We start from the raw sequence: 20,498 nt of genomic DNA on the forward strand, positions 1-20,498 counted from the left end.
GCAGTAAAAGCCAGTAAAATAGTAAATCAGTAAAGATACGTAAAAGTCATTTTAGTTCAACTTAAACTTCATGAAAATCCTTTTCAACAATTAAGAAGGTAAATGACAGGTAAATAAGAAAGATAAACACATAAAGGTTCGCCCCTCGGGCTCAATATCAACAAATCCGCCCCTCAAGCATTATCTAGAACAATACCGGCCCCTTGGGCTATAACTCACATAATAATGGCTAGCCGCGCTCACTGGGTGTGTATAGACTCCTAGAGGGGCCCCTTACGGCCCAAGTGCAATATCAAGTCATCTCGTGGCATCATCACTAGGCTCTCGGCCTCATATCAACAAGCCACCTTGTGGCGTACATATCTCAGGCCCTCGACCTCATAATCATAATCAGTGTTTCCTCACAACATAGGCCCTTGGCCTTACTTAGTCAAAATCCTCACAAGCCACTTGGGCAATAGCAAAACATGATTCTCCGCTCAAAATATCATTTAAAAGTTCAGTTAAGTGTTAAAATAGAGTAAACATGGCTGAGTTATGAAAATAGTGGAATATAGCATGACTGAGTTCAAGTATAAGGTCAAAACAGTGAGGAAATATCAATAAAATCCCATAAGGGTTCAAATAGTTGGTACGAGGCCCAAATATGGCGTTCAGCCCAAAACATGATGTTCACAAATAGGTTTCAATCAAATACGCGGTAAAATAATCATTCGGGACGGACTAAGTCACAATCCCCAACAGTGCACGACCCCACGTCTGTCATCAAGCGTGTGCGTCACCTCAATATAGCACAACGATGTGCAATCCGGGGTTTCATACCCTCAGGACATCATTTACAATTATTACTCACCTCAATCCAGTCCAAACTCTAGCCTACGACGCCTTTTCCCCTCAAATCGGCCTCCACTCGCGTCGAATCTATCCAAAATCAGAATCATGGTGTCAGAATATGCTAAGGGAACGAAGCCCAAGCGAAAATATGCAATTTACAATATAAATCTCGAAATTACCAAAACCCGACCCCTGGGCCCACGTCTCGAATTCCGATAAAATTCATATCAATGGATTCCTTATCACTCCACGAGTTCATTCATACCAAAAACATCAAAATTCAACCACAAATGGCCCCTCAAATCCCAAATTCTAGGTCTCCAATTTCAAGCCCTAGTTCTTCAATTTTAGGCTGAGATTCCATGATTAATTAGGTAGATTTCACATTAGAATTGAGTTTCAAGTCCATGAATCTTACCCCAAAGTGATTCCTCTTGAATCCCTCTTCAATACTCTTCAAAAATCTCCAAAAACAGTCAAAAATGGTGGAAATAAACCCCAAAATTGCGGACAAGACGACTATTTAAACATTCTGCCCAGGCCTGATATCCTTCTTCGCGAATGCGGTCAAGGCCTCGTGTTTGCGAACCACAAAATGACTTTGACCAGAATTTTCTCTTTGGGATACAACCTTCCCATGGAGAATGTGATGCTTCATCATACTAACCCTTCGCGATCGTGTTACCTCTCTCGCGGACGCGATGAATGAAATCCCCTGAAGCTCAGCTGCCCATTTTCTTCTATGCGAACGCGACACCACCCCGCGAATGCGATGCACAAACATTCAGCCCTTCACGAATGCGGAGCCTTCCTCGCGAACGCGAAGGCTTAAATCCCAGCCTTCACCAACTGACCCTTCGCGAACGCAAGGGCCTACTCGCGAACGCGAAGGCCATTTCCTCTGCAATTCTGATCAACAATTTCTGCAATTCCAAACATCATGGAGTGGTTCGATTGACTACCTGAAGCCACCGAGACCTCAACCAAACATGCCAACATATCCCATAACATCATTCAAACTTGTTCCAACCTTCGGAACGCTCAAAACAACATCAAAACACCAAATTCGCATCAGATTTCAAGACTAAGAATTCCAAAATATTCTAAATTATGCATTTGTTCAAAAATCCAACCAAACCACGTACGAATGACCTGAAATTTGGCACACACATTTCAAATGACACAATGGAACTATTGCAACTCTCGGAATTCCATTCCAACCCTTATATCAATATCTCACCTATCAACCAGAAAATGCCAAAAGTCCAATTTCGCCAATTCAAGCCTAAATCTACTCCGGACCTCTAAAACATATTCCGATCACGCTCCTAATTCCCAAATCACCTCCCGAAGCTATATGAACCATCAAAACTCAAGTTCGAGCACTCTAACACATAGGTCAACATCTGGTTGACTTTTCCAACTTAAGCTTCCTCAAAAGAGACTAAGTGTCTCAAACCTAACCAAATCCTTTTTCGAACCCGAGCCAACCAACCCGATCGTATATAGAACCGATAGACAAAGCAATAAGAAGTAGAAATGGGGAAAATGGAGTGGTAACTCATGAGATGATTGGCCGGGTCGTCACATGAATATATCATGAACGAATATAATACGGTATTCAATTAAGCAAGACTATAAGGTATATTCTTATCCTAACTGTGAAATCTTTCCCCGAGCCACGGGTTCAGAAACAAGCTCTCTCTAATTCTACTCTAATCTAAATACGGCTTTCCCAAGCATAGCATAGATAGTAAGTAGAACTCAACTGCTGGCCAAGAAATTAAGTAATTATGCACAATATTAGAAAAAAAACAAAGATGATAACTCGAATTTACGGTAATATAATTAATAAACCTCAATATTCATGATAACTACAACACTAGAATGCGAATTTTAGCTTCGCATAGACATGGTAGCAAAACAACAAATCATGAGACGATTGGCCGGGTCGTCACATGAATATATCATGAACGAATATAATATGGTATTCAATTAAACAAGACTATTAGGTATATTCCTATCCAAACCGTGAAATCTTTTCCCAAGCCACAGGTTCAGAAACAAGCTCTCTCTAATTCTACTCTAATCTAAACATAATTTTTCCAAGCATAGCATAAATAGTAAATAGAACTCAACTGCTGGCCAAACAATTAAGTAATTATGCACAAAATTAGAAAAACAACCAAATTTGATAACTCGAATTAATGGTAATATAATTAATAAACTATAATATTCATGGCAACCACAACCCTAGAACATGAAGCTTAGCTCCACATAGACATGGTAGTAAAACAACAAATAATCAAGAAAAAGTAAAAGATTACTAAGTTTGATGGAAGAAAGATGGAATCTGATGAATTCCGGCGTCCACGGCGGCTCCGTGTTCTCCCTAGGTCTAAAGTCTCTGTAAAAATGGTGTTTAAAGACTATTTATAGATGTAGGGCAAAGGCCTAGTCGAAATAATCAAGTCCAAAACCAAAAAGAAGACAAAGTAGACTTGAAAGATAGGACTTCAGTTTATCATTTGATTGAGAATCCATTGTGGATAGGAAGAAAAATTAGCACAGTCCAGTAATATATGTGTTTGACACTTGAGTGGCTCAATCTTTGCATAATCAATCACAAGTCGTTATGAATGGCTGCCACCTTTTTAACTTCTCGAGGATAAGAATTATTTACTTTGAAATTTGAATCATTAAGAGGGTCAAGCTTATTTCCTACTTTACATATACTTTTTGGTTTAAACTGAATTCAACGTTAAGTCTTAGTTAGACTTTAGAAAATTTGTCTTACTTGTTTCAGTATGCATTGTCTAAAGAGGGACAAAGGGAATAGCTTTTGGAAAGGTCTAAAAACATGCTCTTCAACAAATTGAAGTACTTCACTTTCCTTTTTAACATGAGTGATGAGCGATCCTTAGTTTTTTTTTTTTGGTAATTATATTTTCCATTAATCACTAAAGCAATCATTACAAACCAGCAAAATCATTATCTCGACTTAATATAATCTTTACATTCTTCTATCACTATACCTACACTATATGCAGTACATAAAGTTTCTATAACTAACATTTCCTTTTGGTCTTTTGTAATTGCTGCTCTTTGCCTTTAGAATTGAAGTTGCTGCATCTTTGTTCTTACTGTCCCTTGTGTTGTAATATTTGCATATGCATGTCACTTCTCTAGCTATTTGCTCTTCATCCCTTGATTGTTCTTCAAAAATTCTATTGTTCCCCTCTTTCCAAATCCCATAAATGTATTCTGCATACATCATCTTCAATATTCTTGCTTTGTATGACTTTCCTTTGGATTGTATAATCAACCATGTAACCACCTATGACCAAGAATTCACTGGGTATCACATATTTTGTAGCCATCTTAGTAATCTCCACCATACTATTCTGGAGAAGCTGCATTCACCAAATAGATGCATATGTGATTCATCTGCAATATGACATAAACTGCATCATGGGTTACTTGGATTCCCCATTTAATTAATCTATCTCCCGTTAACTGTCTTCCATGACATTGGATCTACATTGTGAATATTACTTTAGGTCTAGCTTCATTATGAGACATCAAAAATCTCCACTCTACTTTGTTGTGACTTCCCAGTAGGCCAAGATAAATCTGTTTAACGACACTTTGTCTTTGCTTTACTTCTAGCATTTATTGCATTATCTTCCTAGCCTCCATAATCTTCTTCACCATCCAACTTGCCTGTTGGGGGATATTCATTTCCAGCATACTTTGTCCCTTGATGTAGTATGTATGAATCCATCTTATCCAAGATTTGTATTTTTTTTGAGCCAAGTCCCAGTGAATTTTGGTGATAGATGCCTTATTCCATATTGAAGATTCATCAGATTGTAGCCTCCTGCTAATTTAGGCAGACACATTTTATCCCAAGCTATCAATGATCTCTTTGTAATTGTATTAGTGCCAGACAATACGTACCTTCTACAATAGGCCTCTATTAATTTTATCACTTTTCCTGGCATAATGAACAGTTGAGCCCGAGAAGATTGAATGCCAATGATGTTTTATAATTCAATACCACACAAGTGGGGGGCTGATTTATGTGTTATCCAATTTTTGCTTAACTACATTATAGAAGGACCTGGTTCTTCTATGTATTCCAACTACTACTATTTACGGAATAAAATAAAGAACACAAAGATTTTTTACGTGAAAAACACCTGGCTCAAAAGGTGAAAAAACCATGACCTACTACTCAGTAGAATTTTCCCAAACTTGCACTAAAATCACCGAGCCAAAAATTGCATTTACAAAAACTCTTTTGTAAACGTAGGATTAACTCTAATCCTGTTGTGGCACACAGCCTCAACTATTGCAAAAACTTCAAGTTAACACTAACTTGAAAACTCTAAGTACTTAATACAATTGCTTCTATAAAAGCTGAAAGGTACAATGCAAAATCACCTGCTACAATTGAACTAGAATAAAAGATAGATACTTGGAATTGGTTCTTCTATCTCGTTCAAGTAGCTTCAGGATTGCACACTCGAATCACACATAAATTGCTTGCAAAATCGCTTTGCTCTTTTGCTCTCAATTTAAGTTTAACCTATGCTTATGTGCATTACCTGTAAAAGAGAACAACACTAATATTTAATGGGTTAGTAATTAGAGATTGACTGGGATTCAGATACTACTCTTCTATCATAGAAGAGTTCTAGTTGATATCATACTCTAACACTATCTTCTTCCTAAATTGTGTTCTCTTCATGTAAGGAGTCTTTCTCTCCTTATCCAATATGCAAACTTTTTGATTAGATCAGGAGATATTACTTCTGATAAGTTGGATTTATCTCTTTCACGTACATCTCACATATTTGGTTTGATCATGACTGTGCTTCACAAGATGAACTTGGACCATGTCTGAGTTCTTTTGTCAATCTTCAAAATTTCACCTGTACTTGGGCCAACAAGTTCTCCCTTTTGATGATGACAAACTCTGTGCTTTTTACTTACTTGGGTCCTATAAGAACTCAGCTTAACTATCAATACAATGTGTAGAAAATTTATTTATCATCAAGGATCATGTTAATTAGGTTATAAATATCACTTATTCAGAATATGTAAAGCACAATATCTCTTCCCCCTTTTGGCATCATCGAAAAGTTGCATACAAAGTGTGAGTCCCAGATTTTAATAAGTATTCATGGCCACTGGGGCAACTGCAAGTGCAATCATGGATTAATTATCAGTAATCAAGCAAACATATTTAAACTATCAAGGGAAGATTAACATTGAACAAGAGCAAAAATAGTAGATATCATTGATAGAAGATATGTTGCTACCACAATCCACAACCAGAAAGCTAAAACATTCAAAACATGAGCAAAAAGAAAGAAAAATCCCTAATCCGGGTCACTGAAGGTACTCGATAGGTTCAGGAGATAAAGGCTAGAATTCCTAAGGCTTGGGAGATTTAGAGGGTTGGTTTTGGGCTTGGAAAAGATTCAACATATTCTAAAGAACCCCATCATTCTTCTCATTTTCCTTAGTGAGCTCAATTCTGAGAGCATCCCTCTCAGATTCAACCTCAGCTAAGCGAGCCTTCAACCTAGCTATCTTTGCATCTTTTGCTCCACTTTCCTGCACCAGGGCTCTAACCTTGCTGTTTATAGGTGTCTTCTTGGATAAACCGGGTTCATTGGGAATGGCAATGATCTCATAATCACAGGCAATCAAATTGTTGGTTCCAAAGTGATCTTTGGTTGAGGCCATTTCCCACTTCTTTAGTGGCACCTTGCAACGATCAAGAACAGTAGTCAAAATGAACCCATAAGGAGTGGCATGGGACTTGGAGCCATTGATAACCCTGTCTAGCAGCTTGATAATGAATGTAGGCCAGTTGATCTACCTTGTTCTTTCAAGACACTATATCAGCACCAAGTCCATATAGTTAGCAATGTGCCTCCTTTCCTGTCGAGGCAGCAAATACTTGTTGACAAATTCAAACAAGACTTTGTGTTGTGACCTCATTTTACTCTTCTGAACAACCCTAGCCTCATTCACATCTGCAATATCATAGAACCTCCTGGTAATTTCAAGGGCAGTAGGAAGGGAGTCCAGACATGGCCACTTTTGCCTTATATAGTCATCAAACCCTTCAAAGGGTATGTCAAGGATCTCACCTGGCTTCTTTGCATCAAAGGTCACGTGAACTCCTTTCACCAGGCTGCTAACTCTGCCATCCTCAAACCTCTGAATTTGCCATGAACTCAATGATCTCATTCCTGGCTAGCCTTCCATCTATCTGAAGGACTATGTCATTCCAGCCCTGAGCAGCTAAGGCATCCACCAGTCTCATCATTCCTGGTTCCACCAGGTCTTTCAACAATCTTCCCTTCAAAAAATTTCTTTTACCAAACATGGCAAGCTTGTATTGTTTACCATCAGACTCATTTTCAGAAACTCTAACTTATTTACTTTTCACTGTAGACCTTGTCCTCTTGGCTAATGAAAGTTCAGCAGCCTCAGACATAGAGGAAGACTTCTTGGAAGAAGTCTTGGACTTTTTGGGCTTGGAGGTCTGAACCTCCACTATTGTCTCCTGATGAACCTGTTCCATCTCCTTAACATCAATAGCTTCTGAGGACTCTGCAACCTTACCCTTTCCTTTAGCCACCCTTTTCTTCTTACTATCAGCTAGAGCCTTTTGTAGATCACTCTCACTCTGTTTCACCCAGCTTCTTGTGGCTCTTCCCTTTGGCAAGGAAGTTTCAGTAGTGGTTGGAGATGAAGCCTTCCTTTTCTTGGAGGGTTTAGGAGCACTGGCCTTTTGGTGTGGGAGTTCTTCTTTTTTGGATCATAACTTGCCCTACCCTTTTCAACAGGTCTGCTAGGGTCTCTTCAGTTGATGAACCAGGCTCATCTCCTTGTGCTCTTAGATTAACTAACCCTTCAGCAGCTTCAACAGAACCACTTCCCCCTGACTTCTTGCCAGTCTCTTCAACATTTTCTTGTTTAACCCCACAAATAGAAAGTACAAACAAATCAGCAGTGGGTGAATGATCAACCACACTTTTCCCTTTTCCCCTCTCATCACCACATTCACCCTCTCTCTCTTTTTCTTTTTCAGATTTCTTTTTACCTCCACTCTATCTTAACTCAGGTAATTCCACATCCCTGATTGGCCCAACCAAAACAAACCTATTTTCTAAATTCTCAATCAAAGAAGAACTTACCTTAGAAGGGGATTCTTGAACCTTCTCAGAGTCAAAAGACCCAGGTCCATCCCCCTCACTAGCATATTTGTATCACTTAGAATCAGAGTTAGAATAAAAGTCTTGAGTCTGACTTGCCTTTAATTGATCATTCAATTTTCTTGAGAGAGCCCAAAAACTACTATTTTTCGAGAAAACATTTTTACCCTTCGCAGCCTTGGTTTAGGTGTCGTACTAGGTGGAGGAGAGGTAGATGAGTCAAAGGGAGTGAGCTGTGGAGGAGTTCTAGGGTTGTCTTGTGGGTTTGTTATTATCGCTGATTTCTTGAGAGCATTGGTGAGTTAGTACTTTGGAGAAGAAGCAAGGAATAAGACGTCTAAAAAGGGATGCCGAAAAAAGGCTTCAATTGTTTCTGGTGCAAAGTCAGTAGTATTAGGGCAAAATCGCCTTTCTCTTTTTCTCTCAATTTAAGTTTAACTTCTGCTTATGTGCATTACCTGTAAAAGTGAACAACACTGATATTTAATGGGTTAGTAATTAGAGATTGACTGGGATTCAGATACTACTCTTCTATTGTAGAAGGGTTCTAGTTGATCTCATACTCTAACACTATCTTCTTCCTAAGCTGTGTTCTTTTCATGTAAGGAGTCTTTCTCTCCTTATCCAATATGTAACCTTTTCGATCAGATCAGGAGATATTACTTCTGATAAGTTAGATTTATCTCCTTCACGTGCATCTCACATGTTTGGGTTGATCATGACTGTGCTTCACAAGATGGACCTGGTCCATGTCTGAGTTCTTTTGTCAGTCTTCAAAACTTCACCTGTACTTGGGCCAACAACCAAATATAACTGTCTGTACTAATTTCTCTCTACCAACATAAGACAGCTTTCGAGCAGTCCAAGAGGATATTTTTGCTACTATTTTCTAAATCAGTGGTTGCCATTGCAGTATAGTTATCTTCTATATATCCAAAGGAATCCCCAAGTATTTAAAAGGTATATCCCCTAATGAATATCCAACATTTTATAGAATCCTCACCTGTTCTGTTTGTGTCACTCCACCAAAATAAATGATACTCTTAGTGAGGTTAGCTTGTAATCCAGAGGCAGCTGACATTTGTTTGAAGCAGTCATGCAAAGCTTGAACTGAGCTACTATCACCTCTGGCAAACATAAGCAAATCATTCGCAAAGCTGAGGTGAGTTATGTTGAGCTTGCCATACCTTGGATGGAATTTGTATTCTTTGACTTGCTTCAATCCTCTAAGTAGTTTGATTAAGTATTCCATTGCAATTACAAAGAGAAATGGTGACATTGGGTCACCCTGTCTAAGTCCTTTGGCAGCTACAAAAGGCTTTGTCAATTCCCCATTAATCATGATCGAGTAGCTCACTGTTGACATACATGTTTTCATCCATTGTATGAACTTTGTAGGAAAGCATAAGTACTCCATAAGTTACTCCAAGTATACCCATTCCACTGGGTCATAGGCTTTCATCATGTCCACCTTCACCGTGCATCTAGGAGAAATATATTTTCTATTGTAAGCCTTAACTAATTCATGAGCTAATATGATGTTATCGACAATTTTTCTCCCAAGAATAAACCCTGCTTGAGCTTCAGAAATGGTGTATGGAGTTATCTTTTGTTATCTGCCAGCAATGACTTTCCTTGATCGTTACAGGGTTAGGAATCTTAGATAGTAAAGTAATAGTGGTGCAATTGATTGCTGAAAACATTACTCATGTATGAAAGAATTCTTTCACTACTGCATACACCTCTTCATTAATCACTAGCCAAGCTTTCTTAAGAAATTCTGCATTGTAACCATCTATACCAGGAGCTTTATCACTTCCTATATCTTTCATCCCCTCATATATCTCTTGATCAGTTACTTTTGTACTTAATTCTTGTTGTTGATGCTGTGTTAAAGTTGGGTCATTTCTCATCACCATTATATTGACTGCATGTAGCACATGTGCACTGGATTCCATCAGACTCTTATAGAAAGAAACTATCTCCTCCTTGATGGCTATTGGCTCTGTGATAGAACTACCTGATAATGCTGGTATTTTAGTGATCTGCATTTTTTTGTTGTCTATCCTTTATAACTGTAGAAAAAAATTTGTTGTTGGAATCTCCCAATTTGATCCAATTAGCTCGAGCCTTTTGCTGTAGTATGCCTTCCTCCACCAGTGACCATGTGTTCCAACTTATGTAACCACTCCTTCTCTTGTTCTTGTAGAAGATCAGAATAGTTTGTTTGTATCTTCTTTGTATATAAGAGACAACTTATCTAGCTTGACATTGGGTCACCCTGTCTAAGTCCTTTGGCAGCTACAAAAGGCTTTGTCAATTCCCCATTAATCATGAACGAGTAGCTCACTGTTGACATACATGTTTTCACCCATTGTATGAACTTTGTAGGAAAGCATAAGTACTCCATAAGTTACTCCAATTATATTCATTCCACTGGGTCATAAGCTTTCATCATGTCCACATTCACCATGCATCTAGGAGAAATATGTTTTCTATTGTAAGCCTTGAATAATTCATGAGCTAATATGATGTTATCAACAATTTTTCTCCCAAGAATAAACCCTGATTGAGCTTCAGTAATGGTGTATGGAGTTATCTTCTGTTATCTGCCAGCAATGACTTTCCTTGATCGTCACAGGGTTAGGAATCTTAGATAGTAAAGTAATAGTGGTGCAATTGATTGCTGAAAACATTACGCATGTATGAAAGAATTTTTTCACTACTGCATACACCTCTTCATTGATCACTGGCCAAGCTTTCTTAAGAAATTCTGCATTGTAACCATCTATACCAGGAGCTTTATCACTTCCTATATATTTCATCCCCTCATATATCTCTTGATCAGTTACTTTTGCACTTAATTCTTGTTGTTGATGCAATGTTAAAGTTGGGTCATTTCTCATCACCATTATATTGACTGCAGGTTGCACATGTGCACTGGATTCCATCAGACTCTTATAGAAAGAAATTATCTCCTCCTTGATGGCTGCTGGCTCTGTGATAGAACTACCTGATAATGCTGGTATTTTAGTGATCTGCTTTTTTTTGTTGTCTATCCTTTATAACTGTAGAAAAGAATTTGTTGTTGGAATCTCCCAATTTGATCCAATTAGCTCGAGCCTTTTGCTGTAGTATGTCTTCCTCCACCAGTGACCATGTGTTCCACCTTATGCAACCACTCATTCTTTTGTTCTTGTAGAAGATCAGAATAGTTTGTTTGCATCTACTTTGTATGTAAGAGACAACTTGTCTAGCTTGTTCTATCTTTTCAGTTACTCCTCTAAATTTAGTTGCATTTAAACGTCTAAATTTACTTTTCATATCTTTAAGTTGAGCCAAATATTCTTTATTTTCCCTGCTGCCTTGTTCTTGCTCCAACTTTCAGTAACTACCATCTTGAATGTTGGATGATTTTTCCATACACTGAAAAATCTGAAAGGGAATTTAGTTTGAGTCCTAGGTTGCCTTATATTGATATACATAGGATTGGGATCTGAGATATAAGGTTCCCCATATTCTATAACTAGATGGCCATAGTTCATCATCCATACATCATTTCCAAATACCCTATCTATTCGACTCCAAACTCTGTCTTCACCCTGTTGTTTGTTAGTCCAAGTAAAGTAATTCCCTCTCTATGGAAGCTCTTTAATGCAAATATCATGGAACAATTCAGCAAGTTCCCTTATGTCTGCAGTAGTCACAGGCACCTTAGATATTCTATCTTGGGAAGTGAGTAGTGCATTGAAATCTCCCCCAATTATCCAAGGTCCATTAGTTGCCTTTGCTATTCTTTTGATATGTTGCCATAGATTCTTCCTTTGATCAACTGTATTTTGTCCATATACCACAATGAGATAGCACTGTAGTCCATTTTGTTTCCCTATCACTTGGAAGTGAATGAACTGATCTTTCTTATCAAGTGGTTGCACTCTATACATTTGGTCATCCCATATAATCCACAGCCTTCCACTTACAGCATGTTCATAATTAGTATGTCTACTCCATCCTGGTGTTATTTTACTAATCACCCTCCCTTCTTTATCTTCTTTCACATTTGTTTTTACTAGACCAACTAGCTTGATATTCTTATCCTTTATGTACAACTTTATTTCTTCTTGTTTATACCTATTATTTAAACCCCTAATATTCCAAATTAACGAAGCCATTGTTGTATGACTATTCCACCCCCCTATCGGGTGGTATTGGGGTTCTTAATTCTCTCATACTCTCTTTGTAAGATTTGGAATCCATTCTTAGTTGGTATTGATGATGTCCCAATCACAAATTTTCTATTGCTTGTTAGCACAGGTCATTCCTCAATCTGTTCAGTTCTTTGACTATCAATTGATTTCCCTTTATCCTTTGTTACTGCAGGAGTCCTATTAATTTCAACAGTTGTTGGCATAATATTAGTTTCTTGTACCAGTGGTTTGATTGTTCCATCCTTTTGCTCTGCTGGCTCCTATTGTCCCTGCCCTTTAGTTTGCCATCTTGTGGTAACTATACCCTGGTTTCTCCATTCTTTAGCTGCTCTTCTTTATTTGTTCTTTTAGTCAATTCACAGTCATGCCCAATCTTCATACATTCTGTGGAATAGTGTGGCTTCCATTCATATGCCACTTGTTGTTGGAACATTCTCCCTGAAGGCTCTTGCAGTGTTAATTCTGTTGGAAGCATTTTAGTGACATTTGCTTCCACTAGAGTTCTAGCATAAGAGATACAAGTCTGCTTTGTTGTACATTCACCTGCAAATAATGGTTTTCCAATGGCACTTGCCTATTAACTTAAAGTCTTATTCCCCAGTAGATCATTGGTAGCTTAGGTAGAGTAATCCATAACAGTATCCTAGTCATAAATTCTGCCTTAAGATCAAAATCAGGAGTCCACTGTTTTAAAATCATTGGTCTACCATTGATTGTATATGGACCTCCATAGAGGATATCCATCAAGTCACCAAGCGTATGAAACTTAGCTATGTAATAACCTTCTTCATGTAAGAATAGATCTGGAGCTACCACTCGACTCCAGTTTTGAGTTATGCACCTCTCCATAAATTTATAAATTTATATCCTGGTGTATTCCCAATTACATAGATAATTAGAGCACACTGCCACTTTTTAGTTTGAGAATCAATTTCATCCTTATTTAGCTTCACCACAATATTTCCATCTACTATTTCTGGTAAAATATAAGATAGTACCATACCATTTTTTGAAGATCTATTACCAGCAATGTTGACCCATGTGCTCCCCAACACCGGTGCCTCTACATGTGTCTTTGGATCAACAGTCACCTCTGTTGTTACTGTTCCATCCGTTTTTAGCTCAGCTTCTGCTATTTCTCCTTTGTCCTTCATAATTCCCATTTCAGCACTTAGCGGCGTGCCTTCAGATGACGACGAGGTCATATTCATTTGTACTGCACTGAGATTTAGCCATTTTGTTGGTCCCGCAGTTTTTCTTGGAGAACCTAATTTCTGAGAACTAGGTTGAAATTTGTTACCAATTGGGGTGGTTATTACATGAGTAGTACCTTTAGCTAGTGTATCTGTAATTATCGTTGCATTTATCGCTTCTCCGACCGTTATGAGCGGTTCTTATTTAGGTCGTCCTTGTTTTCTTGCCATGGCTGCTTCTCAGACGGCGTACGTTAGCATAACGTGTGTTGAGAGCCTAGAGAGAGAAAATACACTCATGTACAACTTTTTTTTTGAGTGATCCTTAGCTTGTTCTGTCATAAATGTGAGATTTTACCTTTCTGAGTTCAAATTAATGCGGCAAAAAATCTGTATAATATAAATGCTCTCTTTGACTTATATGATATAATGCTATCTGGGGTCTTTCTTCTCAACAGGAAGACTCAATTGTCTCTCTCGGCACCAGTTGCCAACCATATTATGGAGTATTTCATTTCACATAAGAGGTTTCACCAATCCTGTGACGTGTTTTTGTTGTTCAAGATTATGAGCATATGTCAAACTAGGAATTGATATATCATTTTCTAATAATATGTTGGAATCATTATTTTAGCTAATTAAGATGCAGAATATTAACATTCGTATATAAATATACTCTACTCAGAAATAGGTCATCTCAGACTATCAAAGTTTTATTGCTCCTTATGCCTACTTTTTCGAGACATCATTTTCTTCTCAAAAGTGTCTGAAGATGGCTAATTGTTTCATAGTTTGATTAACCACTTAGTAGTACTGAAGATGCTCAATCCAGTAGACTTGAAGAAAATTATGACAGGGCCAGCCTAGCTATAGACACAATAGATAGAAAGGAAAAGAAACTTCACTTTCTAATATATAGTGTTAAGTTCAGGACCATAGTATATAATACAGTATGCCTTCTCAACCTTTCCTATACTTCTACTCAAAGTCTTGTTTTTAGGGTTGATATAGTCTGCAAGATTCTGTAACAATCCGACCGATTATTTTGCGGTGACTTAATACTTCAAGTAGCTTTGTATTATGTATTATGACCTGCGTGTGTGGCCAGGTTTGAATTTCGGATGATTCGAGATTGATTTGGAAGGTGTGATTTTTGTTTTGGAAGCTTAAGTAGTAAGAGTTGACCAAAGTTTGACTTTTGTGAAGACGACTCTGAATGGTTTTTTGATTATTTCAATAGGTTCATATGGTAATTTTAGACTTAGGTGTATGTTCGGATATTGGATTTTGAGTTCGGATTGTGATTCTGTGAGTTGGTATAGCTCCGTTTCATCATTTGAAACTTGCATGAAAAATTTGATGTCATTCCGGGTTGATTTGATTTTATTCGGCACGAGTTGTAGAAGTTGAAAGTTCATAAGTTCATTAAGTTTGATTTGAGGCGCGATTCATGGTTTTGACATTGTTTTATTTTATTTGAGACCTCCAGCATGTCCGCGCTATGCTATGGAACTTGTTGATATGTTTTGACGGGGTCCCGGGGACCCCGGGTGTGTTTCGGACAGGTTTTCGATCGTTTGGATCATGTTGAGTGAAGCTGTTCTGGGCAGGATCTGGTGTGGTCGCACCTGCGAAACTTTGGGCATAGGTGCGGAGCTATAGAAGTGGCAGAGTTGGCGTAGAAGCGCATTTTGGTCAGGCCATGTAAGTCCGCAGATGCGAAGAATGGGTCGCATCTGCGAAAGTGCAGGAGCGGAGTTGTGAGGCGCAGAAGCGAAGGAGTCTCGCAAAAACGAAAGGTTCGTCGTGGCTGCGATGTTGCAGAAGTGAAGATGTATTCCACAGGTGCGATGTCGGGCTTCAGTGGTTTTTGCATAAGTGAGTTTTGGGTTACAAAGTGACACCGCAGAAGCGGCTAATGTTTCGCATATGCGAAAAGGTCTAGGTAGAAGCATATATTCGAGGGTTTAACCATTTTTATCATATTTTGAGTTGTAGACTTCGGATTTGGGCAATATTTTGGGGTTCTTTACGTGTTTGATGGTGTAAGTGTTCTTTATCTGGAATTGATTATATTTCATGATTCCATAATTATTATGATCATTAAAGTAGTGAACTGAATGAGAGAAACTGGGAATTTTCATAAAATATTTCAAAAATGTAAAATGAAGAATTTGAAGGAAGATTTGATATCAAAAATTGATTATTTTGGTGTGGTTGGACTTGTACCGGAGTGGGTGTTTGTATTTTATGAATTTTATCGGGTTCCAAGGTGCAAGCCTAGGGTTGACTTTTTGGATTGACTTTTAGTTTTAATTAAAGATATAAGCTTTATTATCCGAAATCATTTCCTTCGAGTTTTATTTATGTTATGAAGTTTATTTTAGCTATATTTGAGCCGTTCAGAGGTTGTTTCACACGAGAAGGTCATTTTAGAGTATCGGTCTAGCTTCTTTGAGATAAGTATCTTGCCTAACTTTGTGGGGTAGAACTACCCCTTAGGATTTGAGTTGTTTGTGCTATTTGTGTCATGTGAAAGCCATGTATGCGAGGTGAAGAGTACGTACTCGGATTATATGTGGAAATCTATTGGTTTAGACCCTTAGGCATCCGTTATGTACTTATTTGGAATTATTAGCACATGTTATATCTTTTATTCGTCATGTCTACTATCACATGCTTTATTTGAAGTTGTCGTTACATGTCACATTCTTTACTTGTCAAATTTGCTCTTATATGCTTTATTTGGAGTTGTTACCACTTTTACCACTGCGTGATTTCTTTTATCGTTGAGTTTCTCTTCGTTGAGAATATTATTGTTACATGATATCCCTTGTTTCCAGTTTATTATGATGCCTTAGACGAAGTACTAGCTCGTGTCATCTATTTCATTGTTAGCTTAATTCGTACACTAGAATCCGGGGTTGCCATTTCATGGAGGCACTTTCACTATTGAGTTTATCCTTAACCAATTAATTGGAATTGAAGTTATTGAGAGTTATTAATCTATTTTAATGAAAGTTGTGTTTAAAGGAGGTGTAGTTCCTTGTTGAGTTACTTTTCCGTTCATTTCATTATTATTGATATTATATATACGTTGTGTTGAGTCGTAGGCTATTTGTTATGAAAATATTTATATCGTTGAATCCTTAGAAAGGTTGTGTACTACGAGTACTTGTGATATGAGTGATATGTTGTGTTGTTGTGATGATAGCACGTGTGAATTATTATTTGGTTTGATTGTTGTTATACAGAGTATAAGGGTGGAATTTAACCGTTGTTGTTATACAAGACATAAGGGTGGCATCTCATGTTTGTTGAATGTACGGAGTGATACCGACGGCTATTGTGCTATTATCTGGATGGAGTGATAAGGGTGGCTATTACACAAAGTGATACGGGTGTCTATTGTATGGAGTGATACGGGTGGCTATCGGAGAGATAAGGGTGTCAATGTCACGGATGATGTGTGATGATTTGGAAACATTGTGTTGGTGATTTTCGTGTGATGATATGATTTTTCTTGTGTTTGTGATATACCTTGTGCGACTTGTTTTGTTGTTTCGATGAGCTATTCGATGTCGTTAATATTACTTGTTGGCTTGGGTTGTAGTAATACACTCGCACAAGCATACACTGTAGTATGCCACTTATACTAGCTCATGAGTACGAAACTTGACATTTATCGATCATGCCCATGTGTTCTTGTATTATCTATTTTCATGTTGTTATTTTGATCCCCTGACCATGCGGGGCGAATTGTGATTATGAGCATGTGATTGGGCGGATTGTGATTGTGAGCCCGTGAACATGCCGGACAGACTGTGATAGTGAGCATATGACCACGACATGCGAATTATGATTGTGAGCCTATGACCATGCCGAGAGGATTGTGGTTGTGAGCATGTGATAATGTCGGGTGGATTGTGATATCGGCACGTGTGTTATCCGTGCGGTTGTGATTCGAGATATGGGTACGAGGTACTGTGAGTACATGATGACGAGTTGAGACTCGGGACTTGTGACCGTGAGATGAGGAATCACCGGGTGATTTCGTTGTGAATCATATGTTAGAACGACTTGACTAACTGATTGTTCTTTGTGTTCCTTTATTGGGTGCAATGATACTTCATGGTGTTCTTGTTGTTTTACTGTTTATATCACATGTTGATTTTGTTGCCATTTACTGATTTCTTCCTTTCATTATTAGCTTTATAACTTTATACTGCACAAGTTATCTTGTCTAGTGCGTGTCTTGACTTGTACCTCGTCACTACTCCACTGAGGTTAGTCTTGATACTTACTGGGTATTGTCCATGGTATACTAATATTACACTTCTGCACATTTTTGTGCAGATCCAGGTACTCGAAGTCTGTTGATTATTAGATAGCAGACTAGATATCGTTGCGGAGACTTCAAGATATACCCACCATCGTGTTCGTAGGCCTGGGACTCACCTTCGGAACTTATTTTTGTACGGTTTAATTCTATTTCGAAATAGTTGTACTTACAGATTTTCAATAATGAACTCAGTAGAGCTTGTGATTTGTACTACCGGTTTTGGGATGGTTGGCTTTTTATAAAAATTTCTGTTTCATATTTAATAGTTGTTGGATAATTTTGCCATTAATTCAGTAAATGTTAGGCTTACCTAGTCTTGAAAACTAGGTGCCATCACGATATCCTACAGAGGGAAACTAGGTGTGACAGATTCAATAATGGGACAATCTTGCAACAAGAAAGAAGGCTGAGAAAGATGCACTAGCTGATACTTTGGATTTTTTGTTTAAAATGTATCTTTCTTATTTCCTTTTTTGCATATTGTAAAGTAAGAGAACTTTCCATTTTAATATGGAGAACTGATCAAAATGATAAAATCTTTCCTTCTCGAATGGATATTTTAGATTAGCTATTCAAAAGGCATCATATATTCTTGTTTCTCTTTTTGGACATATTGTGAAGAAAGAGAACCTTCTACATAAATATGAGCAACGTTCATGTAATGATTTGACCGGTCGTTTTGAGCATTTGCATTCCGTTCTGCTCTTTGAAGTCTTGAGTAGCTTCATATGATTCATTTTTGACTTTTTTGAATCGTCGGTTTTGATTTTCACGTGATCCGGAGTTGATTTGGAAGAATGATTCTCAACTAGGAAGCTTGAAGTTGGAAGAGTTGACCAAGTTTGACTTTTTTGTATATGACCCCGGATCGGAGTTTTGATGGTTCCACTAGCTTCGGATGGCGATTTTGACTTAGGCGTATGCTAGATTTGCATTTAGATATTTCTTGAAGGTTTTGGCATTAATTCGCGAAAATTGGCAATTTGGAGTTTTGGAATGTTCATAAGTTTGACCGAAAGTTGACTTTGATGATATCGTGTTTGGATTTTGGTTTCGATAGTTGGAATAGCTTCGTTATGTCATTTGAAACTTGTGTGCGAAATTCGAGGTCATTCCAAGTTGATTTGATATGGTTTCGCACGAGATTTGCAGGTTGTAAGTTCAAAAGTTCATTAAGTTCGATTTGAGGTGTGATTCGTGGTTTTGATATTGTTATGAGGCCTCGAGTAAGTCCATGTTATGTTATGGGACATGTTGATATGTTCGGATGGGGTTCCTAGGGGCTCGAGTGAGTTTTGGGTTGATTTCAGACCCTTTTCCTCATATTTGGCATAACTGATTCTCTGCTGGTTCTGGTGTTTCAAGCATTCTTCGCGATTGCGAAGGAATAGATGCGATCACGTAGAGTATTGGGAGCTGCTAGTTGTTTCTTCATCACTTTCGTGGAAGGTTGAAGAGTTGGTACATCGCATTCGCATGTGAAGTTTCGCGATCGCAGAGAAGCTGGGAGCTGGGGACTTCCTTCTTCGCGTTCGCATGACTGCGGGCGCGTTCGCATAATGTTGGTGCTTGTATTCATTGCATTCGTGAGGGTAGTTCCGCGAACACAAAGTGTATTTTTTTGGTTGAACTCATTCTATGCATTGCAATCGTATGGGTATAACCGCAATCGCGTAGATACCACTGGACAGAGTACATAAGTACTCTATTTTGGACCTTTGAGTTATTTTATTACAATTTGATTTGGGGAGCTCGGATTTGGGCAATTTTGGAGGCGATCTTCACCACAAGGATTAGGGTAAGTGTTCTCTACTTGATTTTGATTATATTTCATGAATCTATCTTCGATTTTGGCATTTATATTATGATTTTCAAAGAGAAATTGGGGGGTTTTGTCTAAACTTTTCTAAAGTGAATTTTTGAGTTTTGAACATCGATTCGGAGTTGAATTTAAGTGAAATTAGTATGGTTGGACTCGAAGAATGGGTTATCGGATTTTGTGAGTTTTGTCAAGTTCCGAGGTGCGGGCCGGGGTTTGTCTTTTTGGTTGACTTTGAGTAAATATATAAAGATTCGATCTTTAGCGATTGGGTTTGCTTCCTATGGCATTATTTAATGATTTTGAGTTATTTTTGGCTAGTTTTGAGCCGCTCGGAGGATGATTTGAGCGGCATGACGTTTCTAGTGTATTGATTGGGATTGTTTGAGGTAAGTGCCTCGCCTAACTTTGTTGGGGGAATTTTTCCTACTAATTGCCATTGTTTGCTACATGGAGGGGGGTGATGAAAATATGAGGTGACAAGTGTATATGCAAATGCCAGGGTTAATCATGCTCGGGGGGTAAATTATACAATTAATTGTGCCTTGTAGAGTTATGTGACCTTCTTATTTCATGTCTTACTTGATTTCTAGATTACTAAGAATATGAAATTAAATGCTAGAAACCAATATTTAGCTTATTTTAACTTGATTAAAATATGACGGATTTTGTGAAACTATTGATGCGCTTAATTCGGTCATCACTATGCTAATCACTAATACATTGTTACAACCGTTATTCTTGAGATATTTGATTCTATACTTGAGTTGAAGATCATTTCTGAGACTTGTTGAAATACTTGAACAACAAGGTTCTTGAGGTTTGCTGAATTGTTATTGGCTTGAAAGTTTTGATTGATATTCA

The sequence above is a fragment of the Nicotiana sylvestris genome, chromosome 8 (genome assembly GCF_000393655.2).
Source record: "Nicotiana sylvestris chromosome 8, ASM39365v2, whole genome shotgun sequence".
Taxonomy (NCBI): Eukaryota; Viridiplantae; Streptophyta; class Magnoliopsida; order Solanales; family Solanaceae; genus Nicotiana; species Nicotiana sylvestris.